General features: G+C 51.9%; 1 non-coding gene across 1 annotated transcript; it reads right to left on the bottom strand.

Moving 5' to 3' along the window:
* Positions 1–7,664: 7,664 nt before the first annotated feature.
* On the bottom strand, positions 7,665–7,735 carry TRNAG-GCC (transfer RNA glycine (anticodon GCC)). Its single transcript has one exon. It is a non-coding gene; the product is annotated as a tRNA-Gly (tRNA).
* Positions 7,736–16,340: the final 8,605 nt, after the last annotated feature.

Raw genomic sequence — 16,340 nt, 5'->3', positions numbered from 1 at the left:
AATCCATTTTTTTTAATCTGTACTCAGTTTCTTCAAGATACTATAATTAAACTGGCCTGCAGTGCTCTGGGTCTTCCTTTTCCCTCTTCTCTGTAGTACAGTATTTGTCCTTTCCCAGCTTTCTGAGACCTCCCCTGACCTCTCAAACATACAGTCAATGTGTCTGCAATAAATTCAGCTAATTCCTTGAGTAGTCTAGGATGAATCTCATCAGAGCTGCTGGTTTGAAAATACTAAATTTACCAAAAGAATCCCCAAATTGTTCTTTTCCTTCTCTAAGTTCTCAGTAGTTCTCCCCTTTCTTTATGCTAAGTGAGCTTGTCATTGGATGCAAGACCTTTTTTGGGCAAATTTGAAGAGCAAGAGACATTATGCATTTCAGCTTTCTCTTCATCATCCATTATTCTGTTCTTGGTCTTCATACTTCTAGTGTACTTACAGAATGCTGCTTCCTGCCTTTTATAACCCTTGCTAGTTGCATCTCAGTTCGTGACTTGGCATTTCTGATTTTGTCTATATGTGGTGCACTATTCCCTTACACTCATCTATAGTAAACACAGCCAAGATGGCTACTTTTTGTAAGCTTCCTTTTTAAGAAAAGTCCTTTTTAGCCAAGACTCTAATTTCCCTATCCTTCCCTCATATCAGACTAGCATCAACTTCTGTCCTTATTGTTGTCTTTCTAAGGAACAACCAACTCTCCTGGACTCTTTTCCATAAACTTGCCTCCCAGGAGATCCAACCAATCACCTCTCTTAATCTTAAGGTCTACTTTTCTCAAATTCAATGTTTTTTACACTGCTGTGTCATCTTCCTTTCCTTGGGATCATCTATATACCACTTAATCATCACTGCGACCCACACTGTCCTCACCATCCAGATGCTTCATCAATTCCCCCCTATTAGGAAGAAGCAGATCATCTTCCCTGCTCCGCCATTTGGTTCCTCTCCAGACACCAGTCAGTAAGTAGCAGTCACGAACAGCTCATGGGAAGGCCACTTGCAAAAAAGCCCCAAAAAACTTTCAAGCACCAACTCAGGAAGCGGGTGTGCCTTAGGGTAGACTCCAGCAAACTGCCTAGCTCCATACCACAGCTTCCCCAAAGAAATAGTATCACTGAAATAACATCAGTGCATTTCTGTGAAGAGCCAACCAACCAACTATTTGCTTCAAGTCTGAGGTCTAGTAGAGCTGATGATTCCCACCAGAACACTTAGGAAAAGGCGCCAACATTATACTACCAGTCAAAATCATCACTTCCAGCTCCTACGAAATTTCCATCAAAATGAGACTGGACCATCACAGACAAAGCAAGAAGCTTAACATCTTGCTAGAGACATCTGCACAAACACAATCTAAGTGAGCAAGGGTTAGGGTTCTTAATCAATTATTCCAGAACCATGTTGCTCATGGGTTGGTCAGAGAGGGCTCATGGCCCTCCCCGTGGGATGCAGCCACCAGAGCAGGGTGGGGCCAGGGAGCACACCGCAGGCAAGAAGGTATCCCTGCCGCAGAGAGCACAGGGGCCACAGAGAGCACAGGGGCAGCGAGTGGGTGGGCAGAGATGGACAGAGGGCCCTTGAGAGCAGCAGGTGGGAGCAGCAGGGCTGGGGCGTGGGGGTCACTCTTCTGCTCTTTGTGGGGGGTTCCTGTGGGTCTGCCGGTGAGAGACAAAAGTATCAAGTCCAGGCTCTAATGTGCCCACTCTGGGCCCTGGCACCAGTCCCCAGTGCCTCCCCAACCAGCTCCAGGATGTGCATGAGGCCCCAACTTGATGGCCCACCTGGGAGCTACATCTGCTAAGCAGAACACAAAGCAGGAAGGGCCCCGGATGCCAGAGCCTCCCTGTCAGCCCAGTGCCAGTCCCTGGGACCAGACCCTGAGAGAGGCTTTGGTGGGCTGGAAGCCAGTTATTTCCCATCCTTTCCCCAGCCTGTCTGTGTTTTTGTGCCCCGGCCTTGGATGGGAATAGAGGCCCCAAGCACAGACACCCACACCATCCCCACAGTGCTGGGCCTTGCCTTGCTGCTTGCCAAGCTACTTTCTTTTCTCCCCGTGACCAGTGTGATCCAGACAGTTGCCAAGGCACAAGGCTCAAGGGCCTGAGAGCATCCACATCCCACAGGCTTGTGCCATGGTCTCCTCAGCCTTGCCCTGCAGCCTGGCATGCCAAGGTTGGGTCGCTTCCCAAAGGAAGAATGAAGGAGGAAGGCCTGTGTGCAAGCAGCTCAAGGGCAGGGGGGCAGGCAAAGGCCAGCTCACCTTGGGGGGTTGAATAGAAGCTCTCCCATCATCCGGGTGATGCCAAACTGGAGGCCGCTTACCCTCCTGAACTTTGACCATAAGCTGCTGGCCAAAGTCCTGGTCGAGCAATTTAAATCCATTCTAAGTGCAGTCATCCACAAGGACCAGTCATGCAGGGCGCTAGGGCGCCAGATCCATGGAGCTCTTGTGCAACTGAGAGACATGCTCCAGCTGGAGAGGGAGAGAGGGCAGAGCGTCACTGTCCTAAACCTGGACCTGGAGAAGGCTTATGACAGTGTCCCATCGGTTCCTATTCCAGACACTGGAGTGGATGGGAGTCTCCCTGACCTTCGTCAGCTGGATCAGGACCCTCAACATGGAAGTGAGCAACGAAGTGCAGATCAAGGGTTTCCTGAGCGCCCAGATTGTGGTGGAGTTGGTGGTCGACCAGGGCTGCCCACTCTCCCTAATCTTGTTCATCTGTGCCATCAAGCCCCTGGCCCAGCACCCGCTGCAGGGCTCAGGGGTCCGTGGAGTCCACATCCTGGGCCGCAGCAACTGAGAGGCCAAGGTCCTGGCTTACATGGATGATTTGAACAGCCTGTCCTGGAACAAGTGGTTGGCAGAGAGAGGCCTGGTGCACACTCAGGTATATGAGGCAGTGGCAGGGGCCAAGCTCAACGTGAGCACCTGCCTTGCCGTGGGCGAGCTCGGGGACCTGGAGTCCCTGGGGGTCTCTGTTCCCTGCGAGGGCGTCAGGATCCTCAGGATAGATTTCGACCCTGAGCTGAGTGGCCGGACAGTGTGGAAGAAGACAGAGGCAAAGGTAAGCAGAGACAGGGGCTGTGGCACATGCGTGCCCTTTGCACTGGGGGGGGGCACGCCGTGTTTGTGAAGGCGGTGTTGTTACCAGTGCTTCTGTACATCGCACTGGTCTTCCCCACTTCTGAGCATGTCACCCACAGGATCCAGAGGGCCATGTGCGTCTTCTTCTGGGGCTCCAGATGGAAAAAGGCCGCCCAGAAGACCTTGTAAAGGACAAGGTATCTGGGGGCATGGGCATGCCAGACATCCTCCTGTTCCTGTGGGCCAAGTATACAGGCCTGATCTGCAAGCTGGTGACAGACGCAGAAGCCACTTGTCTGGTGAGATACTTTGCAGGGCACATCCTGAGACACTGGTGGGTGTTCACCCCAACCAACCACAGACCGTGGCTCACGGGCTCACCATGACTTTATGAGAGCCTGAACCAGTGCCCCAGTTTGTACGGCCTGCAGAGCGCAGGCCCCGCGACCATGAGCAACCACAAGAAAATCCAGTGAGACAGTGAGGCTGAGGGACACCATGTCACCCGTGGACCTGCTCCTGGGCAATGCATGCCAGGCTGTGTGGGAGTGCCTTGATCACAAGGACCTGCACAAAGATCACAAGGACCTGAACTGGCTCATAGCCCACCGAGCCCTGCCAGCGAGGGCCCAGAGACATAGAGAGGGGCAGTTGGGGAGACCCAGCTGCCCGTGGCCCAACTGCCACAGAGCCACTGAGACAATCAACCACGTCCTCTGGCTCTGCACGTGAGCCAAAGAGGTATGGACAAGGCTGAAGCAGCTCTGCGAAGTGGTGACTGGCATGAGCTGGTTAACCAGAGAAGCGGCGCTGTACGGACACCTCGCCAAACACCAGGTGAACCCGTTGCCCTGTTTCGACCAGTTTGCATCCTGGGTCAGGAGCGCACTGTGGAAGGCCATGAACCTCCTGCTGTGCAGGCACACGGACGTAGGGGTAGTAGGCTGTGTGAAAATGGCTCTGGGCGAACTCCAGACCTACTACCAGAAATCGGTAATGGAGGACGGAGAGGACGCAGCCAAAGCCACCTGGCACAGAGACATGTGGCACAGGATCATCCAACGTCCCCTGAGTGGAGAATTGGGCGGTGACAGAGAGGAAGAGGAAGAGACAAGCGGAACCGAGGACAGCAACAGCAGCAGCAGGTCTTCCAGCAGGAGCTGGAGTGACAACAACATAGACGACAGGTGAACTGAGTATGTTAACCTGCAAGCAGGGTGGGAATGAAAGGAAAGAGTTGCCTGGTCAGAGTGACTAGAAGTTGCTTTTGTGTGTAGCACACAAAGCAGATATTGTAACAGGTTTGAGTGGCCAGCGGGCCTTTGTACAGCTGCACAGGTGTGAGTTTTGTAATGGGTTAAGGTTTTCTTTGTGGAGTGATACTTGAAGTGTAGATATATATAACCTTATATATACAGACATATATTTTTACAAAAAAAAATAATCTCGGCCTCTTGAAGGCTCAGATCTAGTGTAGTGGCTTCTTAACCTGGCAGGAGAAATACCATGTATCTGTGTCCATGAAGGCAGTTTTCCTGAACTGCACTACAGGAGACCTGCTCTTCTGGCATGGTTCAGTACCCTTGGAGGTGTAGTTGCTTTAAGCCCAGTTTAAGGTAGTGGGAGTCTTCTCCTTTGTTTGCTCTGAGGTCCTTATGGCTAAGGGCAAGCAAAACTCGGGGACATCCAAACCCCAAGCCTCTGGGGTTGGGCCTGCATGTAGGATGCCTGCCAAAGGTTTTGGAAACATCTGAAGCACCAGGTATGGTTCTAGACTCTTGGATTTGGAATTCGTTTTGGCTAGTTTGGCCTCAGATACAAATTTATATTACAAAAAATCATCTCAGCCTCTTCTTAGGAGTAGTAGTCAGAGTGTAGATATATATAATCTCTTATATATAGATATATATATAGATATATATTTAAAAAAAAAGATAATCTCGGCCTCTTATCAGCTCAGCTCAAGTGTAGTTCTATGCTTGCCTGTCAGGGGAAATACCATGATCGCCATGGTGGCTTCCTAGACCACTCTGCTGGCATGGGATAGTACACACATAGGTCCTGGTAGTTAACCTTGACTTTATGCCCACTTTATGGAAATGGAAGACTTCTCTAGCTTGCTCCTGGGGCCTTATGGCTAAGGGCAAGCAAAACTCAGGGGCATCTGAACCCCAAGCCTCTGGGCTTTGGCCTCCAAGTAGGATGCCCGCCAAAGGTTTTGGAAACATTTGAAGCCCCAGATAGGGGTGGAAGATGTTTGTCAGTAGTAGGACCACTTATGGTTCTGGACTGACTCACAGATTTGGAATTTGTTTTGGCTGATTTGGCTTGGTATACAGAAACATTTTTTTTTTTTAGATCTCCATCGGGAAAACATTAGACTGCAGCTCAGAAGAGCCTGCTAGAATCCCGGGCTTCTCCCAGCCTCTCAGATCACTTCATGCTGGAGAAAGCTGCAGTCCTCTACTGGCAGGTGTTGCTCTGGGCTTTCCTCAGGGTGGAGAAGGTTCTGCTGCAGCTATTATTACTTTTCTGGTAGACAAACCCAGCAAACTCCACTCCTGTGGATCAAGGGCGGCCCACTGGTCTTTGCCTCATTCCAACCAGCATCTAGATGGCCTCATCCAGTTTGGAACTCAGCATCTTTCCTTCTTTTACCAGCCCTGCTCTTCTCTCCCAGAGAACTGGAGCTCTGTGCTTCCGACGCTCCCCCACATGCCTATACCAGTAGTTTGGAGACCAAAACACCAAACCAAGAAGAGGCTCTCAACCTGCTCTGTTGCACAGCTGTAGGAATCTACAAACCACTCCACTGCTGCTGGAGTCGGAGATGGCTAGACCTGGACCTTAGCACCTCTCTACTGGAGGTCTCCTGACCCCACTCCCTAGGTTCCCCAACTGGAAAACATCTCTCATCTGTAGCTCTTTGGGAGTTGCAGCATACACAGGGGCTGTTGAACCACAGGCGAGACTGTGGTGCTTCATGGGAGATGCTGTCAAGCCAAGGCACTCAGCCTCCAGGGAGGAATGAGACCATGAGGCACTCAAACTACAGTCATAACCCTTAGGCCTGGGGCCAGAGTTCCTAGGCAAGTTCCGATCTGAAGTTTCCCCACTGAGCCAAAGGACTCTGCATGTGACATTCCTGATTCATTCAGGACAAGAAAACACATCAACAGGTCAACGTCCCCCCAGGCCAGTCTAAAGAAACATTCCAGAGAAATCAGCTGTCACACAGGCTCGGGGGTCACCTTTCAAGTGCTGCCACAAACTTGCTTAGCGTGTCTCAGTGGGAGAACAAGAGGCCATGAGCTTAGTAGCAGATGTCTTAGCAGCACTGAACCTTGGGCATCTGTCTCATTTGGGAAGAGTGTCCAGTGTTAAATAACCTTTCAGTTGTCCCTGACCTGACTGCAACTTAATGCAGTCAGGTCTGGTTTACAAGTAGCTGGCTTATGAGAAGACTGCTTATGAAAAGGCTGCCACTTGGGGTAGGCCTCTGCTGCTTGTCTTTGGCAGAGACAATGCCCACTCTCCTCCCTGAGGGTGACAGCTCAGGGGCTATAAGGCCAGGGTAGGCTCCTATAGGAAGTGGTACTAGCAGTCCTCTTTCCTTGCAAAAGTCATCTCTGTGGAGGGTCAGCAAATTCAAAAGCAGGTCTCTGGAAGATGAGCATTTCCTGACAACAAAGAGGATGTCTGTATCTGTCTCTGTCATTTTTCTTGGGACTCCTCCAGTGGGCTCATCCAGAGAAAAAAACGAACCTGTTAACTCTGGTATCTGCTAGGAAGCAAATCCATTGGCACATAAATGCTCTGGATGGTCTTGATGCTTTTCCATACCTCATGTGACAACAGGCTCACATGAATTACCTGTATATTCAGTCCTTTTTTATAGACCTCCATGCTGAAGAGAGGTCAACCTCAACACCAACCCCCCCCTCCCCCCGCCCAGACCAATATTTTGGTGTTTATATGGGCTATATGCAGTTTGGGGCATGGTCTCATTTTATGTTCATGTCCACCACAAAGGGGCAGGGAGCAAGGGCTGATCCTGACACTGGACCATTATATTTGGAGCTAGACCAAAGGTAGCAAGCATGGGAAGTTTCTGCAAGTGTTCCTAGTAGTACAAGCCTGGATGTGTTGAATGAATGTGGAAGAGCAGCAAAGTGGAATCTGGCCCGGTTGTTGGGAAAAATCCTGACTCACATAAGCCCACATTTTGAATGCTGACAGGTGCTCAAGGCTGTCAGTTAGCCAAGACAGCCCTGGGGCAAGCTAGTGCATTAGGAGGAAGCTTGGCACCTGCTCAATCAGTGCCAGAGGCTACCACACCCCAGCTGGTGCCCAGCCTGAGCTCGGGCCAAGGTGGGACAGAGACAACTTATTGGATACCAGGGCCCGGACAGCTGGTAAAACTCTTGTAAGGTCTGCACACAGAGGAGGAGTCCGCTGGTAGCTGAGGGAGTAAGGATCCCTGAACCCTCTGGTTTTAACTTTGCCCTGTCCCAGCTTCTACCTCCCCCTGCTCTTCCCACACAGACCGGGAAAGGGGGAAAAAAGACGAGCCTGCATTGGCCGGGAATCGAACCCGGGCCTCCCGCGTGGCAGGCGAGAATTCTACCACTGAACCACCAATGCTCCCGGCGGCCAAGCTTCGCCGCGCCTGGCTAAGTGGTGAATAACATTCGTCTTCGCGCTCCGCGCAGGACCTGCTTGTTCACGCCCTCCCTCTCCCAAGCAGCTGGAAGAGGAACAGCTGTGCAGCCACATCAGCTCTGGGGTGAGGCACCCACGGGAGGGGATCCAGCTGCTGGCAGGGCAACAGAGGGCAGCAGCACCGTCATCTGCTACCGCTTGATAGGAGGAGGATGTCGGGGGGACGGGGATTACTAGTGAGTTTTAAGGTGTCAGAGGAGTCCAATCTTGCTCTGCAAGTTTTTCCACAGACATGACAAGTGGTGCCTAGTGGAGGAGCACAGCTGTTGGCCAGGGTGCTGGGCACTTTCCTTCCTCCTCTGCCGTTTCTTGGCTTCCTGAGCAAAACGGTTCTCTTCGAAGTGGGCTGTGGCTTGATGTGTGGTGCAGTGCCATTGAGACCTGATACCAGCCAGCACTTCCCAATGGGTAGGGTTGGTGCCATCCTTTTTAAAGTATGCTTTCAGGGTGTCCTTGCAGCGCTTCCTCTGTCCTCTGCAGGTCCTCTTGCCATGACTGAGTTGAGAAAAGAGGATTTGCTTAAGGAGACAAGTGCCAGCCATGCGCACACAGTGGCCAGCTCAGTGGAGTTGATGTTTCATGTTCTTTGCCTCAGTGCTGGTTATGTTAGCTGCAGAGAGGATGCTGGCACTGGTGTAGTGGTCTTCCCATCTAATGCAAAGGATCTTTCTAAGGCAATACCGATGAAACCATTCCAGGCGCTTAAGTTGGCTTTGATACATCACCTACATCTCACACCTGTAGAGGAGCAGGGGGATAGCCACTGCATTGTAGACCAGGATCTTAGTTTCCATGTACAGATTACAGTCAGCAAAGACATGGTGAAGCAGTTTTCTGAAGGATGCACTGGCACAGTGGATCCTATATTTGACTTTTACATCAAGACTGACTGACTGGGAGAGGTGACTGCCAACGTAAGGGAAATGCTCAGCATTTTCCAGAGGTTCTCCACCAATGGTAATTTGTGGGGGTAGGGGAACAGCTTGTGCTGGAGCAGGCTGATGCAGCGCCTTGGTCTTCCCAATGTTAAGGGAGAGTCCCAGGCTGTGGTAGACACATGAGAAAAGGCCAAGGACAGACTGCAGATTGGTCTCAGTGTGGGTGAGGATAATGCAGTCATTATTGTACTGAAGGCCAGTGATGCCAGTCTTGGTAACTTTCATTTTGCGGTGAAGGTGCTGCAGGTTGAAAAGCCTTTTTTTAAGGAAAAATTTCTGTGTCCCAAGTCAAATTAGCCAAATCAATTCCAAATCCATGAGTCATTCATCCAAGAACCATATGTGGCCCTGCTACCAGCAAGCATCCTCTACCCCTGCCTGGGGCTTCAGATGCACTCCTTTGGCAGGCATCCTACATGCAGGCCCAGGTTTGGATGCCCCCAGGTTTTGCTTGCCTGTAGCTGTATGGCCACAGGAGCAAGCTAGGGAGGAGTCTCCCATTTCCATAAAGTCAGTGTATAGTCAAAATCTTCCCACTGGAAGTAAAAGTGGGAGATGAACTATGCATTATCTCAGTCGGGGTACTACCCCCTGCCATGTTCATGGTTTTCCCCAGCCGGTAGGAAAATGCCCTTGGTGGTCATGTTATTTCCCCTGCCAGGTAAGTATGGTCTACACTTGAACTGAGCTAAACTGACCATCCATTTGTTATTCAACCCAGGCACTGGCAGCTCTGCTCCCACCTGTGGCTGCCTGCTGCCTTGTGGGCCCTTTCACCCCCCGGGAACCTGCTGCTTTCTTGCCCTGAGCAGGACCTGATGGGAACCCACCCTGCTGTGTCATGAGTGACTGATTGTGCTTTGTCCCTCCTGACACAGGCCAAGCACCCAGGCAGAGGGGGCTGAGCAGCCAGCGTCTGATGCCAAAACCACATCACCTGTTCCAGGCAGCACCTCCAGGTACTTGGCTTCTCTGGAGGGTGCTGGCTGCAGCCTGCCTGCCCCTCCTGCCTCCAACCCAAGAGCTGGCTGCCTGGGAAGGGCTGCACTATACAGCATCTACCAGGCAGTGCAGGGTCAGGCCTCCTTGACACTGCACAGCCATCAGAGGGCACCCCAGTGTGGTGCACAGCAGAGGAACCCCACGTTGCTTGGTAAGGCTGGACCTTCAGCCTCAGCTCCTGATGAAGCCAGAGCCCTTGCTCTGAGCCTGCCAGACCGGACACTACAGCCTTGTGTCCGTCTCTCTTTGTCACTGATTTCCCAGCTGCCGCTCCCCACCCCTAACTCTGCCATCACTCCACAAATGCTGTCTTCCCGGCCAGGTACGCAGCACCTGCCGTCCTGTCCCCTGGGTCTACTGCACAGACCCACTGAGTAGAGCTGAGGGAGGCAGTACTCACCCCCTGCACGGCTGTGCTACAGCAGGGCTCCCCAGGTAACTCATCCACAGCATAGGGTCTGCCAGGGTCAGCTCTGTTCTCCCTTTACTTCCCTGGCCCCTGGAGAGTGTTTGATGCCCGAGGTGCCTCCCAGCCACAGCCAGTGCCATGCCTCCTCTGTTGCATCTGCTAACATCTATTCTTCCAGCCAGTGCCTCAGGGCCATAGGTCCAGACCCCGGCACTACCTGGGTTCAGTGTCCTGCTTTCCAGCTTGTCCACCTGACTCATGTTCAGGCCCTCTACTCCAGAAGAACCCAGTTTCAGCTTTTGGAGCTGCCCACAGTCCTCAGGTGCTTCAGAAAAATCATAACTGGATCAGACAATCCCTACGGTTCAGTTAATGCAGGATCAAACCTTTGCTAACCCAGCTCTGGTACTTCCAAGGTGCTTCTTGCCCTGTGTCAGCTTTGGAAGTTGGCTCCCCAGTATGAAATGAGGACAACCACCCCTTTGCAAACAGTGCAAAGACAGAAAAAGCCTCCGAGCACCTCTTCATACTGCAAGGTCATGGTGTATTGGAGGGGGGAACCAAGCATCTGGGAAAACAAAGACCCAGACCTAGCAGCAGAGATTGCAGCTCTCCCCTCCCTGACCCACATGGGCTGGGCCAGTCAACCTGGTGATGGTCTTCCCTGCAAGGTGCTGGAGAGTATGCTTGCTGCCAAGCCATGGCTTTTACCTACTTCTGTTTAAAAATAAAATGCAAACTTCCAGCTGCCAAGTCACATGCCAGGTATCCCTGTGCTGCACCTGGAGCTCAGGGGGAGCTTCATGGTGATGGCCAGGAGAGAACTCAGCTCAGCCAGTGCCTGCCCCCACATGGGGGTGGCAGGGGATAAACCAAGGGGAAAGGAGCAGCAGGTGCCAACAGCCAAAGGCCTGTGACACCCAGTAGGGCAGTTCTGGCTCCAGCCAGGAGATGGCTGTGCTCACTGCTGGAGAGTGAACGCCACAACACCAGCTTTGGGATGCACATGCAGGTACCCCGAACCGGCCTTGAAAAATGAACAAGCCACCATAGATTCATAGATTCCAGGGTCGGAAGGGACTTCAGTGGGCCATCTAGCCTGACCCCCTGCCCCTGGCAGGCAAGAAAAGGGTCACCAAACCTGGGATCATGTTATCCCAGCCAGGTGCCTGTCCAGTCTCCTCCTGAAGATCCCCAAGGATGTGGCAAGCACCACCTCCCTTGGGAGCCCATTCCAGATCCCTACAACCCTTACTGTGAAGAACCTTTTTCTAATGTCCAGTCTAAACCTACTCTCCAATAGCTTATGACCATTGTTGCTTGTTATTCCAGGGGGTGCCCTGGTAAACAGATCATCGCCTACTTCATGTTGCTCCCCACCCATGAATTTGTACGCCACCACAAGGTCCCCTCTCAACCTTCTCTTGGAGAGGCTGAAGAAGTTAAGGTCCCTTAGCCTTTCCTCATAGGGCTTTCCCTGAAGGACTCCAATCAGACAAGTGGCTCTTCTTTGGACCCTCTCCAGGTTGTCTGCATCTCACTTGAACTGTGCTGTCCAGAACTGGACACAGTACTCCAGCTGCGGCCTGACCAGTGCCACATACAGAGGGAGAATCACCTCCCTGCACCTGTTTGTGAAGCACCTACGGATGCACGACAAGGTGCGATTGGCTCTGCCGACTACTTCATCACATTGACGACTCATGTTCATCCTGGAGTCAATAGTGACTCCAAGATCTCTTTCTGCCTCAGTGGTGCTGAGAAGGCAGCCCCACAGCCTATAGGTATGATGGCAGTTTTTCCTCCCTAGATGCAGCACCTTGCACTCGTCCTTATTGAATTGCTTCCTGTTGTTCTCTGCCCACTTCCCCAACCTATCAAGGTCAGCCTGGATCTGGTTCCTCCTCTCCAGGGTGTTAGCTTCACCTTATATTTTAGTGTCATCCGTGAATTTGGACAGGTTGCTTCCCACCCCCTTGTCCAGATCACTGATGAAGATGTTGAACAGCACCAGCCCCAGAACTGAGCCGTGAGGGACTCCACTGCCCACATCTTTCCAGGTTGACACTGACCCATCCACCACCACCCTCTGAGTGCAACCCCTAAGCCAGTTTGCTACCCATTCTACTGTATAATTATCCATGGCAAATCTCAGTTTATTAATAAGGATGGTATGGGATACCATGTCAAAGGCCTTCTTGAAGTCCAGATAGATAACATCCACCTCGACTCCTGCATCTAAACTTTTGGTGGCCTTGTCATAAAAAGAAACTAGGTTAGTCAAGCAGGACCTACCCGCTATAAACCCATGTTGGTTACCCTCTGCATCACATTAGCCAGCAGGCTCCCACAGATGCGTTCCTTAATAATTTTTTCTAGGATTTTCCCCAAGATAGAGGTAAGTCTGATTGGTCTATAGTTCCCCAGATCCTCCTTCCTCCCTTTCTTAAAGATTGGGATGACAGTGGTGCTCTTCCAATCCTCTGGGACCTGACCCGAGCACCATGTATCCTTGCTAGTGGTTCAGCTATGACACTCGCTAATTCCTTCATTACCCATGGGTGAAGTTCCTCCGGTCCCGGTGATTTGAACACATCCAGTCCCTCCAAGCGTCCTTTTACTGTATTGCACTGACCATTGGTCGGCTGATGTTCCTCTTGTTGATGTCCATGATGCATATTGAGGGTTCATCTAGATTCCTATTTAAGAAGACAGAAGCAAAAAACTCATTGAAGAGCTCTGCCACTCACCCTGGGACTAAACCCACCTGCCGGGTGGGTGTCAGGGGAACTGCTGGGTGCGGAGCACTTCAGAAAGCAGGACATGTACGTAGACCAAACTATGATTTCAGAGGTGAGCACCAGGTTCCAACACTCATGGCCCCTGTGTTTACTAGAGTGCAAAACACCCAGTAACAGCTCTGGCGACAGGCCAGGGTCCCCAGCAGCTGGCAAGGGTTCAGGCACAAGCCACAAACAGGGCCCCGACCAGGAGAGGCAGAAATGGGGTGACAAAGGTGCATACCCAATACCCACTGCAGTGTGACTCTCAGGGAAAGACTGACTGGAGCCATTCCTTGTGCTTCAGCTTGTCCTGGAGAATCCCTATGATCTCACTGCTGCGTTGCGGCCTCCATCCCCGAGACAGCCAGGACACCTGCCCAGCAGCCCCAAGGGAAAACGAGAGGTGTCAGTCCCTGCATTGGCCCAGTCCACAGTGCTCCTTGGCACAGCCTGGGGCAGGAGAAGCTGATCGGTTAGTTGTTACACTGCAGCAGGGGCCGTGTGAGGGAAACGAGGAGGAGGAAGAAGCTGCAATTTGTAGGTGCCGCAAAGCAGCAGCAATTCCTGCTGCCTCTGAACTTTACCCAGAATCCAGGGGAGTGGCTGGGAGGAATGAAAGCATTCAGGGGTAACTCAGTGGGGCTCTGCTACCTGCCAGCCCCTGACTTCAGGACGCTTGCACACCCTGGCTGTGCAATAGGCTGCCAGCACCCCCCCGTGAAACTGCTGTGCACTGGTCACAACATCATGCTGGGAGCTGGGACAGCCGGGCCCAAGCCCTGCTCTGATGCTGATTTGCCCCTGGGCCACTCACTTTCCAAGACACTCACTGATTTGGGTGCTTCCTCATCTGGGGCCCAGCCTGGTGCCCCTGGCAGGTCCCTGCAGCTCCGGCTGCCATCCGAAGGACTGTCTGAGGGGGCTTCTGCACCCAGGAGAGGCAAGCATGTGAAAACAGAGGCACCTGCTGTCAGAGGCCACTTCCCAAAATGTCACCCTGGGCCTTATCTCTGCCTCAGTGTCCCCATTTCTAACATAGCACAGCTATCCAGAGAGGTCGTCCCAAGGGCTCCATGAGGGGTTGGGAGGTCAGCTGCTGTGAAGTCCTTGAGATCCTCTGAAGGAATGTGATGGTTTCCCCGTGCCTGGTAGGGAGAGGGGGATGTAGCATACATTAGCCCGAGGATGTGGAATCAGCAGCCACCTCTAGCAGTGGTAAAATTGTCCTTTTCTATAGGATTTGCTGTGACCAGGAGCATCCACTGAAGGGTCCAGCAGAGTGCACTCATGTACCCTCACCCAGCGCTGAGGGCCTTGTCATGTCCCTGTATAGATGAGCACAGCCGCTGCCCCAGCCTCCCATGGCTGTTACTGCAGCTGCATTTCAGACCTGCCCTCCTCCCCCCACAACCCTGAAGACGATCTCCACCTCTTGGCACTAGCTCCACACCCCCACTCCTGCCCATTTGTAGGTCAGGAAGCTCACACCAAACCAGAGGCCACAGCGATCAGCTGGAGCACAAGGGTTTGCCTGTATGAGGGACTCCACCCAGCTTGCAATGCCCCCTTTTCCTTATACAGCAAGGATGTACATGGCAGGTGCATGGTGAAGCTTGTACCCAGCAGTGAGCAGAGTGAGGCAATGACTGCACCTTGTCTGGGGGTAGACAGCAGCTCCCCTGAAGCACAGGAGCCTCTCCCATCTCCTCTGCAGGCAACTAAGTTGGGGGAGGCCAGTGTGAGTCCCAGAGATACCAAGGACTCCCCTGCTGCCTCACTGGAGGCTTGCAAAGCCAGTTCCAAAGTATGTTTCTCCTTGCTGCTTAGGGTTTTGTGTGTGTTCACCACAGCAGGGAACAGAGAGGTGGCAGCAGCTTGGTCCACCCCAAGGGGCCCAGAGGACAGGCCCAAGCCACAGCACTACATCTGGGGACCTGCTGGAAGGAGGGAGGCTCTAGAGGTTGAAGGCTGCATGTGGAGTCTATTGCCACCATTGCTGTCCCTCCAGACCACATTCAGTTTAACTTGGGATCTGTAATAAGACACGCATGGACCCAGTGTTACCCAAGAGACAGGAGGAAGAGGGTATGGGGGAAAGCAGCTCAAAGTAACAAGGTAAGAGGCAAGAGGATTACAGCTAAGAGTCAACTGTTCCCTAGTAGATAAAAGCCCTGGGAACCAGGCCCCAGGCTAGCTATCTCCCCCCTACCCACTCAAAACCCCAGCAGTTGGATTACAAAGCCACTGTTCATTTCCAAGTCAGTTTCTTTCACTTGTATTTAAATACATTCATTTACTGATCAAACTGTTCTTGCAGTTCCATTGAGTGGGTTACACCAAATTTCATTTTGTGTCAAGTGAAGACTGTGGTGAGCTCAAAATACATGCATGAGTATGCAGACAGACATGTGTGCTTGAGTGCACCCTCCCTCCCCCCCCAACACAGCATTGTAGAATGACAGCTTGGGACCACTGCTGTGGTCTGTAGCTTCCTGATCATTCCCAAAACATGCACTGTGTGTTTTACCACTCTCCTAATGTCTGCACCAAGGGTGGAAATGCCCTTTTCCAATACACTAGCTCCAAATTCTGCACTGCTTCCTCCTGGTCCTGTATCAGCCCTGGCACCGTGGGTGGGATAGTCAATGCTTAAACTGTGGGGCTCTGTACTGAAGAGTAACACTGACTGCAGAGAAGAATCTTGACCTGGGAGGTGCCAGCACAAGCCCCGATTTAGTGCCTTAATGCCCTGTCTGGCTAGGCATGTTTTCTAGGCAGGCAGGATTCAGGCATCAGTATCACAAAATTCACAGAAAAGACGGCATAAGAGAGATGACAAGAATATCACAATTCTGTGCACCTTGGTCCCAGTACAAAGCAAGTGGACATCTGAGGTCATTGTAAGCTAATCAGAAGGCTTCCCTGAGCAGCCTGAGGTTTTCTTGTGTTTGAACAACAGATTTAATATCAAGGCCAACAGGTTTCAAGAACTGTTCCCAGGTGCATGGGAGCAGTCCCTGAGCAGTGATCCTGAGATACTGAAACTCATTGCCAAGCACTGGAACATGCTGCCTACAGATGTTGTAGAATTGCCATCTCTGGACATTTTCAAGAGCAAGTTAGATCAACGTTTGGCTGGGGTGGGTAAGTCAGGAATGATCCTACCCTGAGCAAGGGGCTGAACTAGATGACCTCATGGGGGCCCTTCCAGCCCAACTTTCCTATGATACCATTAGATGACAGTGGGAGCAACTCAGTATCTTTTTGCAGCTCATTACTGGGTAAACAGGAAACTGTTGCCTTTGTGCCAAGTGGATGATCTGGGAACACCAGCGAGGCAGAAAAGACTCAAAGGGTTAAGTGTTTCAAAGGTGTGATGTCTCTGTCATGAGGCC

The sequence above is a fragment of the Crocodylus siamensis genome, chromosome 9, assembly GCF_052110815.1.
Source record: "Crocodylus siamensis isolate JL-2025a chromosome 9, ASM5211081v1, whole genome shotgun sequence".
NCBI lineage: Eukaryota > Metazoa > Chordata > Crocodylia > Crocodylidae > Crocodylus > Crocodylus siamensis.
This window is presented reverse-complemented; position numbering and strand designations above follow the sequence as displayed.